The sequence below is a fragment of the Dermacentor silvarum genome, chromosome 9 (genome assembly GCF_013339745.2).
Source record: "Dermacentor silvarum isolate Dsil-2018 chromosome 9, BIME_Dsil_1.4, whole genome shotgun sequence".
In the NCBI taxonomy this organism is placed as follows: domain Eukaryota; kingdom Metazoa; phylum Arthropoda; class Arachnida; order Ixodida; family Ixodidae; genus Dermacentor; species Dermacentor silvarum.
Window position 1 is genome coordinate 124944800 of NC_051162.1, and position 18273 is coordinate 124963072.

At 44.7% G+C, this 18273-nt stretch overlaps 1 protein-coding gene across 2 annotated transcripts in view; it reads right to left on the reverse strand.

Annotated features, from left to right (window-relative positions):
- LOC119464247 (U8-agatoxin-Ao1a) overlaps nt 1–18273 on the reverse strand; it is a 111899-nt gene that overhangs the window by 37695 nt on the left and 55931 nt on the right. Inside the window, exon 2 of one of the 2 annotated variants that reach the window (XM_037725154.2) lies at nt 16624–16674. The exons of the other annotated variant lie outside the window; for it this stretch is intronic. The gene's annotated coding sequence lies outside the window, so the exon portion shown is untranslated. The remainder of the gene's footprint in view (nt 1–16623; nt 16675–18273) is intronic. 2 annotated transcript variants of the gene reach the window in all.

Here is an 18273-nt window from a genome sequence, read left to right on the forward strand (position 1 = left end):
GAAATTCATAGCATGAGCAGAACTGGTAGCGTTATTTTGTGACTCTTTCGTCACACGCAACGAGTAGCGACATTGCTGTGTTCCGCCACTGTTCTGCAGGAGGGCAAAAATAATTTGAAAGATCCACCATATTTTTATGACTGTTCTTGACACTGGGTTACTTGTAGCAGGTATCCTACATGGTCATTGTAGATACAGTTCTGTCTGCTGTAATTTAAGTAAGCATCGGAAGATAGCGGTACAAGGGCTTCACTTTCATGTCTATCTTTCGCTTCTTTCGGCGTCCCATAAACTGCGATATAGTTAAAGATAGGCTAACACTAATATATTAAATAAATGCATGGACTTTCGTACATTCACAGGTATTTCACCATTGCAGGGATAGTGACATGAGCCTAAAACTGCTGTGAAATAGTTTTAGGCCCATGCTCGTGCCAGACTATCCCATGTGTGCGTAATTGTTTCCTTTCATGTAAGCATGCGTGCATGTTTGCTTTAGCTATAAATGTATCCATCAGACAAACTGATCTAAGATTGATCTAAATGGGACAGTTGTCGATAATTCCGCCCAACCAGAGACACTTTGTGATGTCACTAACAATGACTACCTCGTAGTACCACAGTTTAAGCTGTTGTCAAGCTAAATCTTCTAAAATATCACTTGTCATCAGCAGCTCTCTATTTCAGAGCTGTTGTAGGTTTTCAGAACAAGACTCTGATAACATCGTGCCTCTTGCAAAATTAGTGCTCTTAACAACAGACTTAAATATTCAACTTTTTAAAATCTACCAACTGCTAATCTTCCAAACTCAAGACGTGCCAGACTAACCTCCATGAGTCCATCCAAGAGAGTTTTCTATTAGAGGAACCTTTTATGAACTAAAGTTAGGACCTCAGCAGCATCAGAGGTAAGCTTTTGTGCATGTGTAAAAATAAGGAGCAAAAATATTTTCAATTCACGGATATGTATCATGCTGCTGAGCAAACTTGGCTAGCCGATCCCTTCAATAGCAAATAAAACTAAGCCGATTTTGCACTAGCGCCCGCGGGATAATGAATGCCTGAACACTTTTCGCCGGTCAATCTGGTTTGCAGGTGCTTTCATGCTTCACGAACCTTGACAGTGCTTTCTTTTATCTCTTCTTTTTCTTTATTATTGCGTCTTATCCACGTGCCTTTCGTAAGCATTTCTTATCTCCATTTCTACCCTTAAATCTTACGGCTAACTTCAAATCAGATTTGAAGGAGAGCAGGCCCAAAAACCAAAAGGGGGCCAAAGGAAGCCAAGTCCTTTCCATTCGGTGTCTAAAAAAATAATCTCGCCTTTTTGGAAAAATACGAGCCACTTTTCATAATTCAAGGAGCGCGAACTCACTAAGGCACCGTAAATTTACTTCCCCTATCCTTCCCACCGAATTAGGTTTCAGAGATTATAAAGGAAAAAAGTCTTTCTGGCGACACGCGAGAAGCGTTTTTTCTTTCTGAAAATTTCTGCGTACTGTGTTGGAGAGCCCCTACTGCACCGCTGGCTGCTCTTGATCTCTTTACTGCAACGATAGAGACGAACAGAGCCTTATAAGTCATAATTCAATTTTATCGTGACAGAAAATAAAAACAACAAAAGGCTAATACGAGATGCGAGAGATGTGTGGGCAATATCAGCCCTCGGGCCGGCAATAAAGTAGTGCGTCCATCTCCAAATTTATAGAGCTATTCAAGATCGTATAAGTTTATGCATCAATTGTCTGCTCTCAGCAACAGCTGAGTGTCAGGTTGATTCGAGAAGCGATAAGAGGATTTGAATTAGATCGTTTCCTTTTATTGATCATACCAGGCTTCCTTAGAATATCATCCCGGTCACGGTGGCCGCATAGCGGTGGGGGCGGAATGTGAAAACACCCATGTACTTAGATTTAGGTGCACGTTAAAGGCCCCCTGGTGGTCCAAATTATTCCGGAGTCTCCCACTACGGCGTGCCTCATAACCAGATCGTCGTTCCGACACGTAAAACCTTGTAATTAATTTAATTCCTTAGAATATTCTGTTCATAACCCTTATACTTCAAGATATTTGTCATAAGCAGTCCCCAAAGTAGTCAAACAACATTAGCGCCCTTATTATTTTAGTAAACCCACTCTCCAAATGACCCGCCGTGGTTGCTTAGTGGCTATGGTGTTAGGCTGCTAAGCACGAGGTCTCGGGATCAAATCCCGGCCACGGCGGCCGCCTTTCGATGGGAGCAAAATGCGAAAACACCCGTGTACTTAGAGTTAGGTGCACGTTAAAGAACTCCAGGTCATCCAAATTATTCCGGAGTCCCCCCACTACGCGGTGCCTCATAACCAGATCGTGATTTTAGCACGTAAAATTACATAATTAGGTTAGACTATTATTCCCCAAATGAACATGGATATCGCAGTGTGTGATCTGCAGTGTTAGAGCAGGTTTGAGTGGCTTACAAAAAATTAATGTTCAATTGTAAGACGACAGAAGGACTTCGCAGGATATTTAGCTGGGAAACGCGATATTTTGGATAAAGTTGCGTTGAAAGGGCCTCCGAATACTTTCGATGAGGTTACGTAACTGTCATTTATCGGCAACAAGTTAGGGCAGTGCTTCCAGTGGTAAACTTAAGTGTCTATGGCTCAAATGAGGTGCCCCGTACCAGCATGTTCAGAATGACAAAAGGTCACAGTTTGTTAAGAACATCTCTGCATTTTTTAGAACAGACTAGTGTGAATGATGAAATCAGCCCTGCAATACCGATTAAATGAATAAACTCTTCAACCCAAGAACTGCAAGAGCGTATTAAGAGCTCTGTTACCACTACGATATAGTCAATTAACGCGATGTGACTGCTTAGCTTCCATCGCCTAATTCTCATAAGTTGGTAAAAGGCAGACAGAAATAATTTTGCTGCACTGTTTTCATTCAACTTTCAATCATTCTCACCACACAGAATGTTTGAAAATTACTTTGTTATTGTTTAGGCCAAATACAATTCCTGAAGCAATGAATTAAATTCCCGCATCACCGGCGACGTGCAACTTCAGCGGCGACGTGCTTTCAGCGTCACCATGCGGTGTTCTTTTTGTAAAACAAAATGTACAAACGTTTATAGTACTGCTGCAAGTGAACCTCTATGCGCTTCGCTCTGAAACAGAACCTTTTTAACAAGATTAATAAAATATTCGGAAATGGGCTGTTTTGACTAAGAAGTCTTCATGTCACTGCGTTCCATATTAAGCCTTCATTCAAGGCATGCATATGCACTCACCTGTGTGTGTGTAGAACCATTAGAGAGGACGCGATAGGCAACTCTGGATTAAGCGTACGTATACTCTGAAAAAATAACTCCCTTTGGCACTATCACGAAGACGTGGTTGCCTCAAGCATAACAGTGTCGTGGATGAAACTTCATCCGGTGTCGGTTATGAATTATGAACAAGTCGCTGGCCGAGTTCCGGAAACCAAGTCAAACTAAGACGGCATGGATAGAAAAATTATTCATTGGTTTTTCGTGAGCTAAGCGGGGAAAAACAGGTGAACTTTTTTGCCTAGTTTGGCATAAGCCGTTTTTATTAGCGTGCGCCAATTGATGAAAACCTGCTCATAATACATTAATAGTCTTCCGGGACAAGTCTCAAAGAAGGGCACTTTCAAATTGCTGTTGTGGTTTTTATTTTGACATCGAAATAAGAAATTGCGTGCATTAGGTATTAGGAAGGTGTTCCAAGTTTAGCCAAAGCTACAATCGAGGAAAAAGCTTCAGAGAAAGTTTCAGCTCTCCGAAAACAAATAGAATGGCTAATCGCATCTCAATTTTTATCAGGCACTGTTATGATGTTCATAAAGTTCACTTTCCTTAGTATCTTGCACAGAAGTAATACAAATGCTCGGCCCAAAATATTGGCTTCCGCAGTTTCATTCATATCATCTGCTTCAATGCCGGAGTGTGATTTGTAGATATTCCTCCCGAAGGTACTGTATATTGTACTCCAACGTGGTTGTTCGTGTATTAGTGATGTAGGTGCAAATGGCTCGTGATAAAAAAAGAAACAATACGACCAGCGAAATTATTTGTGAGAAGCAATTCATTACACTTTGGAAGAAACATATTTTATGCTTGCTCAATACACTTCAAGGGCTGCACTCTTGATTGACTTGATATTGTTAGTCCAAATTTGGTTCTTCAGTGTCGTGAACCTTAAACAGGAGACTTGAATAATATGCAACTGGGTGCGTTTGGTCCACTGAAAGTATCATAATACAGAATTACTGCAAGTTCGGAAAGTCGGAATGAATTCATTGTGATTGATGCGCAAAGGAGACGACACAATCAGAGAAATAACCACAAGGTCACAGTGCTGGGACACTCAGGCGCTGTATCCTTGTCACTCTTTATCTACTTGTGTCCCCGACCCCTATGCGCATTTGTTATAATGAATGCATTCCGACTTTCCCAACTTACCGTAGTTCTGTAGTATGATATTTTCAGCCGACCACTGCGTGCATTGCAAGTCAAGTGAATTGAATTGTACTTTTGAGTTACGGGTTTGAAAAGTTTACGGAATACTTGATACAAAGAGCAAGTCCCTCAAAAAATTTACCATGCATTGCTCACGAGTATATATATATATATATATATATATATATATATATATATATAAACAGAATATTATTTTGCCCAAGGAATGATGTTAAAAAGCATTGTGATCCTACTTTCCTCATTGGTCTGTGATAATTACTCTTCGCGTCGCATGCACTTAATCTCGTATAATGGGCCAGACACATCAGCCCCCTGCTTCCCGCTAATAGACGGATGGCAAGTCCACCAAACTCGTGCTGATCATGCCCTGCGGCAGCTCAGGCAATTATACCCTTTCTGATTAAAAGGGCGCAGCGTACGAATAGCTGCTTTGAGCAGTCAGTGTAACACTGAGGAATAGAGCCCGTATTCACAAAAATGCTCTTACGCTACAGGTGTTCCCAAGAAAGCGGGCCACCTAGTCGTGGCGTCGTATGTTGAACTATGAGCGAAGGGAGTGGACTAACGGCAAAAAGGTCTTACGAAAGGAAAGTATTTGTGAATTCAGCGAAAGTTTTTCGTGTTATGACTTGATTTTAACAGCATATTTTTATTCACAGAAGTGAATGCCATAAAACACGTTTTTCGTCACTACGCGCTGCATAAGACTATCTGTACGCATACTCTTCCTGGTGGTAACTGGCGCAATGGTCAGGTGGTGTCAGCAGACGAATACAGCGTAAGCTTATGTACGCTGCAAGAGTCTCGGTGAAGCAGGAGGCAAGGTCCACATTGGCCCAAATTTCATAAAAAAACGTGGTTCATGTGCCCAGACGAGGCACCGATATGCAAGTATAATTCATTATCAAGTTTACTCGGGTGCATTTTCTTTGATTTTGCTTATACCGCGTGTCTCTGCTAACTTTAGACAAGCTGTACAACGAAAGAAAAAAAAAAGATTAAGGAAACACGATGGAAGAAGTAATTACGAGAGATACGCTACTGGGTCGTCGACGGTCTGACAACCGAAGACCGCAGGTCTTGTGATTGTGTCTTCAATCGTGTTTTTTTTTTAATGTTGTTGTGGAACAGCGTGACTAACGTTAGCTGGGATACCGCATATACTCATTTAGCCTGAACCATCTCTTATACTGCAAGCTTTCAAAGGACAAAGTCTGCAGCATCACGAGGGATCTGAAGGGCCGGAAGCTTTCCCTGACTGACAAGTTTGTCCCTCGTTGGTGCTAGCTAAAGTCCTCTCGTGTAAGCTGAAGGTAAAAAAGAAACTCGATGGAAATAACTCGCTCCTGCTCCTGAAGTTCATGCACTTGACGCTCATTAGCTATTCTCCACATAGCTGGCAGTTTGTACGCCTCTTCGCTGCTTACTTTTACATTAGGAGCCCCAAACAACCATGCATTCTTTTCTTTGTTTTTGCAAGTCATGATGGGATGGAGTACTTCGCTCAGATTGGAGCTTTTTTGGAGCTCCTTCAGGACAAATGAAGTTTTGAGAAGCAGATCACGTGGCACTCGGGAGTGATTTTCTGTCCACATTTTAGGACAAAAGTTCATATTTGCAGGGACAATGCAATTCGAAGTGCGTGGATAACATTGTTTATATTTATTACAAGTTTCTGATTTGAATATGCAACTGCGAGATGTTTATCATGTCACCTGAATTTAAGTTTTGGCTTGCTATAGGAGGTACTTAGTGTGAACTAAATTTTACCTGATGCTACAAATAGATGAACAACTTGTTAGTTGTCTTCTTGGTGCATTGTTTGCATCATGATTCACTGCCCACGTCTCTGCATCCAGACCCTTCCATTATTGCTTCCATAGTCACCATAGGTGAACTGAAGTCGGCTTCTTTTTCTTCATTACACGTTCAACATCAAAATCTCTTGTTATTCTGAAAAGTACGCTGCAGTTAATAACTTTTCCCTCTGAGTTCTATACAAGGTGAATATATGTGCTGGTAGATAGCTCGTCAAGCATTGTTAAACATACATTTAACTTGCAGTTCGTTAGTAGTATTGTTTGACAAAAGAATATGTAAATGTAATATATAGAAAAACAATGCACGGCGATTTAAACGGAAGAAGTGGCACATACATTTAACTCCCCGTTGTTCTACGCAACTAACGTCAAACAAAACGAATCGAAGCCTTAGTTGCGCGGAAAAGATGACGATCCTCTTAAAGTTCTCTGCGGTAAACTAGGAAAACCATAAATGATGGCCGATCAAACACTTATCAAGAATGCCTCTCACATGCTTCTTATTTCTGGGGGCCTTATTTGCCAAAAGCAATCCAAGTCAGCATGAATTTTATATCAAACAAAATTAAAGCAAGCGCAAGTATTTAAATGACACGATAGGTGTATCCCCTCAAAGCCGGTGTGTTTCCTATAAATCACGCAGAAGTACAGCATGGGAAGCCTCCTTAGCGCAGCACAGATGCTGATGCATTTCAATTTTTCTGCCACCACTAAGAATACGTGAAAAGATGGGTTTATGTGGAACGGGAATGGAACTGGAATACTAAGGTACTCTCAAGCTGCTGCAAATAGCTCAAGTGCGCGCAAGTATGTTTCTGATCAGCAAATCTTACATGCGTCCTGGGATGCCAGGCCGTCTCTCGGCGAGTTTGCGGCCTAATACATCAGACGCTCCCATCTCAAAGCTTCTGCTTCGCAAAGAAATCATACAAGGGTGCTTTTCTTTCCCCACCGTTTCCTCCTTTCTCCTGCCATCCTGAATAACTTCTTTCTGTTTTAATGCAAAGCATTTTTCCCGATTTCAGCCCAGTTTTCTGCAATGCGTTTGTGACCGCTTTTGTGAGCCGATCCCGAAGAAGACGGTGTATTCTAAAAACACGTGCCGATTTCGAAGGCACTGCAGTGTAAAAATGAGGGCTGTTCTTGTTTTCATGGGTGACTGCGTTTGTGCCACTCTTCAATGAACTTTGACACCAACTTTGGTCACAGGGTATGCCAACAACAGCAAAACAACCGCTACGTAGTAACACTGACGTAATGCTTCGTAGATTTCAAATTAAGTTGACTCTGCCGACATTTTTCATACGCTGAAAAACTTAAGCGAGAGCTCAAGCGCATGAAGGATAGTGCACGCTAAGAGCGCGGGCAACATTCTGCTTCACCGCCTCTAGCCGCACTCCCACACATATAACGCAGCTCTCCGCACCCTCTGTCCGTTTGTTTACCATATGCGCCATCCACTGCCCTCCTTGAATCTCTTCTCGAGTGTCCAGGATCACTGGGTGACTTAAGCTATCCAGCCATCCTTAATTGGGTGCTCACTGCAGCATGCCACTAAACCTTCTAAAGCAAACTCCCAACTGCGAAGTTAACTTGGTTCCTCCTAGCTAGGCGAGCTAACGAGGCTTACAGTGAACTCGCTCTATAGCACGCCTTCTCCGACGCGCGTCCGGGCGCGTATTCTATACGCCACGGCAAAATCACAAAAAGCAAACTGCGTATTTTCCTGAAGATAATCAGCTGACCATACATGTCTAAATGTAGAAATTCCGTGTGCAGCGGACACCCTACGCGAGGCGGAATAGATGGGAATTTAATTTTTGAAACTTTAGTGCTTACAACTTGGTCGTTCATTCTTGGCCTGCGAACACATGTCAAGTTTTCAGCGAACTCAATACTGCTGAAACAGAGATGTAGAATTTCGAAAGCGGTGAAGAGATTTACGTGAGAGCAACGGCTGCGGACTGTTTCAGAAGTAGATTTCTTTATTTTAACCCCAGAAATCCCTAACGCCGTTCCACATCACAGAAAATCAAATTTTTTGCCTCTATTTCTGGTAATAGAGGGTACGCTCGTACAAAAAAATATCAAGTAATTTATATAGCAACTATTTATTGCTTTTGTGAACTGCTTGCTTCAGTAAGATCGTTAAAGCATTTTAAAATGCGACTATGTAATTTGGTTTATGCTTCCCGTGCTTAAGACAAAATTTCAAAATAGCAAATTTAGGGTTTCAGAAATCATGGACTGGATGTTGTGGCAGCGTGGTCTTCCTTGTCCTTTGGGTAAACTTGAACGCGCTTCTGCGCCATGCGCATGTTTTTCGAGCTACGCGCTCTCGCGAACAAATCAGCGGCCCGCAATGCGTGAGCCTCACCTACGACACGCCTTTTAGATATACGACCTATCTTCAGGCCTTAATACTATACTTTTGGGGGTTAAGTCCCAATATGCCTCAGCGGACTATACACCCGGTGCGGACTATACTACGAAAAATTCGATACGCAGCCAAACAAGGCCAAGCCACGCGGATCAGGCCAGCCCTATAGGCGCCGTCGTTCGTGCACAAAACAGTTAAGGCGCATGGTCGCTCTATAGGATCGAACTTGGAAGCAATATACTATAGTCCCAGCTCGTCGACCCGCTCTCGGCTCTCTGATGAAGCGCGCCGGGTTGCTTAACTCGATTGCCGCCTAGAGCTGCGCTTGGCTGAGTGAACGAGGCGACCCCTGAGGGCGAAAGTTTCTTTTCTTGTTTTTGGCGTCTGCCTGCTAGTTCCTAAGCGCGCGCCTTGCTAATAGATTGTCATCTCCTGTAACGCCATTCTCTGTGAACCGAGATGCTTGAGCGGAGATGGTTGCCTCTGGAAGAACGGTGCAGGAACGAGTTTATTTTCAAATTTGACGCTCCGATGAGTGTGCGTAATGCTGGCGCTCGTCGGCGCGTCTTCGAGTCTGTGATTGTGTCGGGAAATAAGGTTTGTCACTTCGTCGTGCGGCTGTTGAAAGTAATCGGTTTTTCTGTTCCTTTCGAAATTTTGGAGAACCTTCGTTGAAGAAAACAAGAGTAGAGACAACTAACGTTCAGGAGGCCATCTTTTATTGGCACGAGCACAGGCTTCCTAAGCGTCGTTGGACGTAAATTCATCAATGCCTGAAAATGAAAGTGAAATTGTTTATTCAGTTTTGGCCAGTCAAGCGATGTTTACAGAGATTTCTGGTGACTGTATTTGCATACAGGGATGCCTCAGTGCGACCGAGTAGTTTTGCATTCACGTGCCTCGATAACTTCAAAAGCACACGTTTTTCCACGGCAAATCCTAACAAGTCGAAGAGTTCACAAAAAGATCAAGACTTCAGTGGCTATAGCGAAGAGCTGCTGAGGACGAGCTCGCGGCCACATTTGCAAGGCAGTGGAATGCAAGAACGCTGGTGTACTATGCTGTCGTTGTACGATAAAGAACTTCAGGTGGTTAAACTTAACCCACATCCCTCTACTGAGGTGTCCTACATAATTCACTCTGAAGTTTTAGGACGTTAAGCACCGGGCAATTTCTTTAAGATGGACACTTGAGGTGATCGTCACCTCAAGTAGTCATGATCATCTCAACTGGTCAAGACGTAAGGGCCCAGACGCAGTCTCCGTCAATCTTGACACCTTGTCTTCCATATCCTGACGACAAGTCCCCAGGCGCTGAAGAAGACGAGACGAAAGGGCTCTGACGCAGTATTCGCCGGAGTCCTCAGGTATCTTCTTCAGCATCCTTACCAGGACAAGACGTTAGGGCTCTGAATAATCGGCAGCCGATCCACGAAGTGAATGCTGATGATGGAGCGAAGCTGCGTAGACGATTACGGCTGCTGGTCGAGCTTTCGCTTGGGGGTCTTGCTGCCTTTGCCGGCGTGCTGCTGCTTCTCGTGATCGTAGCTCGGGGTTAGCTTCGCGGCACTGCCGTTGGGCTGCCACGTCTCGTTCTCGAAGTTTAGGATCAGAGTCACGACGTTTGCGCTTACGTTCGCGCTCCTTCATACTGCAGTGCGAAGTGTAGCGACAGCGGCGCGGCGCCGGCGCAACAGCTGCGCACGGTCGGTATGCGCGCTCCGTGCGCTCCGCGAACGGTTCCGCGCATGACGTCGTGCGCTTGCTCGGAGAGGGGTTTCGGCGTGGCGCCGGCATTGCGCAACACCTGTGCGCGGTCGGTATGCGCGCTGCGTGCGCGACGGGGAGCTACGACTACGACGGCGACAACGGATATCGTGGGAGCCTAAGGAGCTTCGCTCCTAAAAAGACAAGATATCAGGGCCCCCACGTCCTGACTTCTCTCACCCTGTGTCTCCTTGTAGAAACATTGATACCGCCAAGACGCTTCCCTTGTTCGCCCTCTGTTTCTTATTATTTGAAAGAAGCGTTTTCTCTGTCAGAATGGACAGCCTAACCAAGCAATATCCTACAGTTATACATACCATTGCAACATTGAAGGAAGAAATTGTGTATATCTTGGCTTTTGAGAATTTCACTAGCAGTGTAATTCGTACGATTTTCTCCTGCCGACAACAAGACAAATGGTGATGACACTGCCTTTCCGAAGAAACAATTCACCCACCTCAAAATAGTAAAGAATAAATACGCGTTTTTGTTAGCCACAACTCACCGTGGTAACTTAGTGGCAATGACGTTGTTCTGTTAAACTAGAGGACACGGGTTCGATATCATCTCCATGAAAACGCAGCCGAACGGCTTGTGTACTTGTATTTAGGAGCAACGGTAAGAACCCCAAGCCATGAAAATAATTCAAAGTCTCCCATTGCGACGTACTTTGCAATCAGATATGGGTTTTAGCACGCGAAAGCTTCAAATTTTAATGAAAGTTTATTAGCACCCACACTTTTTTGTGTAATAATGTTAACAGTAACCGACGCATTCTGGAAAAGCTGCTATTGAAAAAGAAATAACCAGCCAAAGGTCTGTCTGCATGAAACATCCAATGTGACTTCTTGAACTGCCAAGATTTACTTGCAGGATAATGCATTGGTTTTTCATATAAAGGAGACTACCTGGTCGCATTTTGAACACATCGCAATTATTGCAAGCGCATCTAACAACCACAACCTGAGACCTCATAACGAGTGAGATCACCGTTTGCTCAATGTGTGCGGTTGTACGTACCTTGGGAAACACATGCGATCCAAACCTGCACTTTGTATTTGTGAGAATTTGTAACATCGACAGTGCCTAGGCTGGTGTAAGCATGCTTTGAGAAACCTTAACTACAGCCCTTAAAGCCATCCTAAATGGACTGGCCAAGTGAAGTAAGATGGTGGCCACTGCAAACCTCCGTTTATCATTGGTTTCAACATCTCTTCGCTAAAAACTTCCAATTAGGTCACCACACTTCCGAAGGAACGAGCAAGTGCCCACCTATAATATCGCCTTCTCATATCTGTTCGTGATTACAGTTAGTAACCGTTTGATCTTTGTTAAGGTAAGCAGCGTTGTTAACAGCGGAAGAAATTTCAGGATTACCAGTGCGAGCTGCTCGTTTTATGAAGTTCAATTTGTCTTCTGCACGTAATTCCCCTCATCGGATTCCAGCTAGTACGTTGAGTTTGTGTACTTAAACCTGAAGACAATGCTGAAGTGCTCCAGATATTTGATCCTTCCAGCAGTGAAAGCAAATCAACAAATATGGTAATGCATTCGCAAGTGAACATTCTAACTCCGCTCGCACAGCAATTATTCCTCTGAGAACACAACACTCATGCTAGAATCTTAGTTCGCACAAGAAAATAACTAGAAACCTGCATTTCCGGATCCTTATACGTTTTTTTTTTTCTTTGATAAAAAGCAGTCTCCCACTAGTGCCTTAATCTTCAGAACATGAAAAAGGAAAAACGGCAGCATAAAAACATCAATGAGACCGTTGTTTAATGAGGACGAGGCAATTTGCGGATGCTTAGTAAATGAACGCTCTTTAGTGGCAAACTTTATTCAAGGCAAAATATATGTATTTCCGTTTTTTCCAGCAAAGGCGACACCTTACCACGGTGTCCCCTTTGGGACTTAGAATTCTATCGTGTGAATGAGCTAAGGTGCTGATTACTTGACCCAAAATAATGTGGTAGCGTCGGGGTGGAAGGGGCTTCCACACTTTCCAGTACTGCCTGGCCCTTAGGAGTGCTGCTATTTTCATGGCACATCCTGACCAAAATCAATAGCACTGCAGTGATTAGGTTCATCAAGAAAATCTCTTCATCTTTACATGTTGGATTCGCCATGGCGCAACTTCTCATTGCGGCCTAGATTCACATGCATTTGCTTTGCCCATTGCGTCTTCGTCGCTCGATAAAGAAATGCTTGCGCGCTTTTATTGAGAAATGCTCATCTCAAGCTATAATTGCCCATTTGTGAGAAATGTCGCTGCTCAGCTCTGACAACCAACGCATGAAGAAAAGAAAGGTCGATCACACAAGATAAGGCACAGACAGCTCATTTGTTCATGCTGAAAAGACACGGTATATATATATATATATATATATATATATATATATATATATATATATATATCCCAAAAGAATGTGAAAAATACGTTTGCAAGTTTTAGTATCCTCATATGGGCGCAATTGCATTTAGTTCGCCTTTGTCCTGTGACAGCAATGCATAACAATTTTGCATCCTAATCAAGAACCAACCAGTCTGCATGCTACAGTATGCCGAAAACAGGCACCAGATACTGAAAACGTCCCTGAAGAACAAGAAATATTTTCACCTTGCTCGGTGCTGTTTCCTGTTTTCGCCATGATTCTTTCCCACCAGACGAGATTTCGTCAGACCCACGACTTCACTGTATTGTATATTGCTTCCTTTTTATTTTATTTTTCTTGTGTTTGGTATATGCGTATAGATGGTATTGGTGCTTGTATGTTTATCTTGTCGTTCGCCTTCATTATATGACAGCGTATTTTTCATCATTTCACGGGATTCACGTAACGTATAGATATATTTGCAAAGTAACATCTGCACTTGATTGGCTTGTTTTTATATACACCCTTTTACTTGTTATATATACAATTAACATCTACGTATGCTAGGTATCTGCAGTTGCTGCTGATGATGATTTGAAAGGGCGCGTGGTGCTCACCGAAAAAAATGTGATTGTTGGCTTTTTCACCAAGCTTACATTGTCCTTCTGAATGTTGCCATATAATGTGCAAGGTGTGACTTATTACCGCAAGCTTAAGTTTTCAAGAAGCCTAAAGTTATGCACAGAAGGTACGCATTAAACGTCATAGCCCTGTACAAGACACGCCATATCTTACAATCAAGGCAACTATAGCGTTCTTCTTCAATTTTATGTCTATACTTCATTAACGTACATCAAATAATGCGAAATAATAACGCCCCACCCCCTGTGGTTACAAGGCGCCTCACGTAGCGATATCGTTTTGCAGCAATAGAGCAAGTGTGCGTTAGTGTCACATTCAAACTCGCGAGGGGCGCCTTGCACTGCTTGAAACTCATAAAGGACGACTTAAGCAACACGTCGAGCTCACAGCATCATCAAAGCGCGCGCGGAGAGACAATCGCCACTAGGTTCAGCAGGCGATACTAACAAACTCGCTGGGGTCACGGACCAGCAAGCTCTGAGCGCCTCTCAATAGCCCTGCAAGTAATAAGCACTACGCCTAAATTATTTCTTGTACGGGCGCTTTGTGACCTCAACGTAGCCGTGACTAGCCACGCATGCCAAGTAAATGCGTATATAACGTCCCCAGCAAGGCTGTGTCCGCACACGACTCTTTGTCATCTCCGGCACGGGGTCCAATCCAGCCGCCGACGCGAGTCGGGTTCTTCCGGTCATGCCCTGTGTCTCATCCTGTGGCTTCACCGCGAGGCTAGCGAACACTGCGCAGCCCCATATCCTGCACATCCTCAAAGCCGCTCTCCCGAAAACCCACGGACGCAATAACGGCGTATACGCGGCGTCGCGAGATATGCCCGTTCTTTCCCGGTGCTACAGTTTTCGCGTGCTTTCCCAATTCCCCTCTTCCCTTTCCCGATCCCTCAGTCGCATCTCTCGCGCTCTCACTTTCAGTCTCACTTCCCCTCATACTAACATGCTCAATCTCTCTAGGTCTCTCTCACTATCGCTCACTCTCTCCGACTTTCTCTGCATCCTTCCTCCCGTTCCCGCTTCCCTTCCCCGATACATCCGCTGTAGGTCCTTCCCATTCTTACTGTCACTCTCTCTCTCTCATACACACTCTCTCTCACGCTTTCTCTCTATCGCTCTCTCTAATTCCAGACTGGCGTCGGGTTTAACGGCCGCGCGCCGTCGCTAAGCCTCGCCCGTAACTCCTAATGCAAGTCGACGGCTCGCGGCCGGGGACCATGCGCGCTATAACGTTTCCGAGCAGCTACGCAAGGGGTAGGCGTCGTCGTCGCATATCAGAAAACACGTCTCGCTTTCTCATCTCTCCTCTGCGCGGCCGAGTGTTTACGTATACGGGCCACGCGCGTCACTCTGTCACGCCTTTCCTCCCCCTTCTTTCTTCTCTCTCTCTCTCCATTTCTGTTCCCGCAAGCGAGCTCGCCTTTCTGCGTAAGCAGGCATGCTGCGACGAAGGACGGCCGGGAAGACGAATAACGATCGTAATCACGGGCGCGCACCGAGGCCTGCGGCATCTACTAGATTTCTGTTGAAATGCGCGTGTTGCGCGTTACACGGCGGAAGCCACCCTCCAGCAGGATGGTGGTGCTGCGCAGTTTGAATCTGCATTGCGGCCTGCGAAGTTATGGGACGGCCTCGCTGGAGGAAAATTACTTGCGTAATGACGCTGGTGGTCACGCCTCTGCATGGCGTTGTATGCTAGTTGGAAGCGTGGCATATTGCGCAGAGTTTCCTACAAAAATTACTAGAGGGAACTAAAATTAAATTATGGGGTTTTACGTGCCAAAACCAGTGCTGAATATGAAGCACGCCGTAGTGGGGGACTCCGGAAATTTGGACCACCTGGGGTTTCTTAACGTGCACCTAAATCTAAGTACACGGGTGTTTTCGCATTTCGCCCTCATAGAAATGCGGCCGCCGTGGCCGGGATTCGATCCCGCGACCTCGTGCTCAGCAGCCCAACACCATAGCAACTGAGCAACCACGGCGGGTACTAGAGGGAACTCTGAACCTAGTTGTCTACGGCAGTGGCAAGTATGGCACTGAAGTCAGCATAGAAATGCTGGGTATTATACGCGCATTCCACTACGGCTCCGTCCTCTTGGCTTCAAACGGATTTTGTGTGACTCGTCCAACCTGATAATTTTCAACAAATAACGGCGTCATAATATCTCTGTAAGGTCTTAAAAACTGTTCCTCATCAACAAGAACTGGAAACGCTTGTTCACATTCATTACTGATCACGGTGAGCCCACTTGTACAAAAAACAACATTGAAATGGTATTTCAAGTGAAAGTTTATTAGTGGAGAAATAAATATTACCAATTAGTTTGTTGAACTATCTGCGGCTAGAACTTCACTCTGGTGTGTCCACAACGCAACCATGCAACAATTCGCCTTGCATGAAATTTCGCGAGCGTAAATCAGCATTTTGAGGTATCAAACTCAGCGCAGCATATATTTACGCTGGGCATTGCAGGCATACGCGACGTTTCGCAATGATTATACATACGCACGGAGACTTCTCGCTTTGGCGTATTTATGAAGCTACTAGTTCTCGGAAACGTAGAAAGATAGAGCACAAAAAATAACGCCACAAGAGCATCTGAAGCCACGAATACGAAGAGAAGCCTTTGCGGTACCAATTAATCTCATGGTATCGGAATTATCCAAGCAGTATAGTTCCTTCTGTTGAAATTTGAAGGAAATTATGAAAGATGCACCTTATTGGTAATTGCATTGTTGCGGAGTTGTTCAGCACAAAATGAGGGTACAGGACGGCGATAGACAAACACGAGCGGTGTACGTGACTACAGGCGACTGTAACATGACTCGCGTGTAACCTACAATCACACTAACTTTACTGTACCTATAACCCATAGGTGACCATGGGATCTTCTGCATGTCCGGAAGGCAAAGCAATTGTGAGATTTCAAAACATTCTTTTCTTGTTTTATTAAAAGGGGGGGGGGGGGGGGCATTAAATTATTCAATGCGCTTTCACCACCGTACACATGAGACTTTTGGGCACATTAAAGGTGTACACAGAGTTTTTTCAATTTTTTTGCGTTTGGTAACACACTTAAAACACCCCAAATTGATCGTACAACTTAGACGAATGGTGAAAGAATAAATAGCACACTTACGTTTGTCCTAGGGGTGATGGAAGGGTGACTGTATAGGCTGTGAGTCGTGAGCTGCATGTAAACAAATGTTTTGTTAGATGGAGAATTACGAACTCATGACACGCGCTTGTTAAGTGCAGTATGGCTAATTCATAATTCCGTCAGCACAGTGATAACACATGCACTACTGTATGTCTGGCACTTTTCATCGACGGAGGTCTATCATTAAATGCGTCCGGCTGCAGCTTACCTCTCTGCGATGTGCACACACACAAAAAGCTGCACGATATACTTACTATACACTGTGATTTTAAGGCACACGTGATTTCTGCGGTCATAATGCACAGCCTTTTCAATATACAAGAACGTCTATGCAACAGTCATGGCCACGTATGCTACAGTGCAGCGTTCGTCGTGTACGACCAACACCATACGAGCACCAACTTTACGCACACGTTATATAAGAGCAAGGTTCTTTCGAGAATTTGTAAGAAGTTTGTTTACATGACATCTACAACACAGCAACATCGTCCTGGGACAATAAGACAAAGCAGCTGGTCAAGGCACAACGGTGTACAATTTAGGCGACCTTCGTGCCTTATTTCATCTTGTGTCATTTCCAAGCGATGATTGTTATAAGGCACAGATTTCGGTGGCGTCGATGTACGCAGAAAACTATCATCATCAGCAATGGCTCGAGCCTCATCGCCCTCTTCCACAGCTCGCACGTTGGCGCTCCCGCGGCGCAACCGCGCGAACGCGCTTGTACCATTGCTCCCGCGTTCGTCGTCGTCGTCTTCCACTGCTGGCTCCGTTGCCACTCACCATTCCCGCGTAGAAGTTAACTTCTCTTCTGTCGTCGTAATGGGGAGGCCGTGTTTACCGGTGTATGAGCCATTGCTTAAGGGGGTATGAACCATTCATTGTCTTACGTGACGGATATGTTTAATTTTGAAGCAATTTAATTTTGAAGAATAACAAGCGGCAGTGACGGGCGAATGCTGCTAGTACACCGCCGAGCGAACTCGAGACATCGAACGCAAGCGTTTGTGGGTCGACAACAACTTGTACCTCATCAGTGTCATCCGCTCCGACAAACAGCGACACAAGTATAAATGAATGAAGAGATGCTAAGGCAGGATGCAGAACAAGGACACATTCCAGTAAACATAAAGTTGATGGCAAAGGGGGCGGTTAGGTATAAAAAGGGGCAAGTTTCGTTTATTATCAAACCTTCGCGGAGTGGAAGGACCGACCAATCTTTTTTCTTTATTTTTGCTCTGTGAAACATCACATAAGCGGAGCAGAAGCTGCTTTGTAGGACATAAACAGCACAGTAACTTTCGCCTGCCGTCGTCAGTCACACGAACGTAACGCGACCTGCGAATCCCTGCATATGCTTCGTAGGCAGCGCTCTCTAGCCTTCAATAGTCGGAAGTAGACCCGAAATTCTCATGACGCGAGGGCGCCGGCGTGCCTTACGCTTCGCTAGGCCTACAACTTCGGCGCAACTACATATGCCTATATTGTTTGTTCTCCCCGTGTTTCCTGCGTTGGAGCGTAAAGCTTACGCATAACATGGTTCGCGTCCCAGTGTTCTTGTCTGCCCTTCCACGAGCCCCGCGGACCATGGGTTTCTGCACGGCGGGGCACAGGCTGGAGCTACAACCC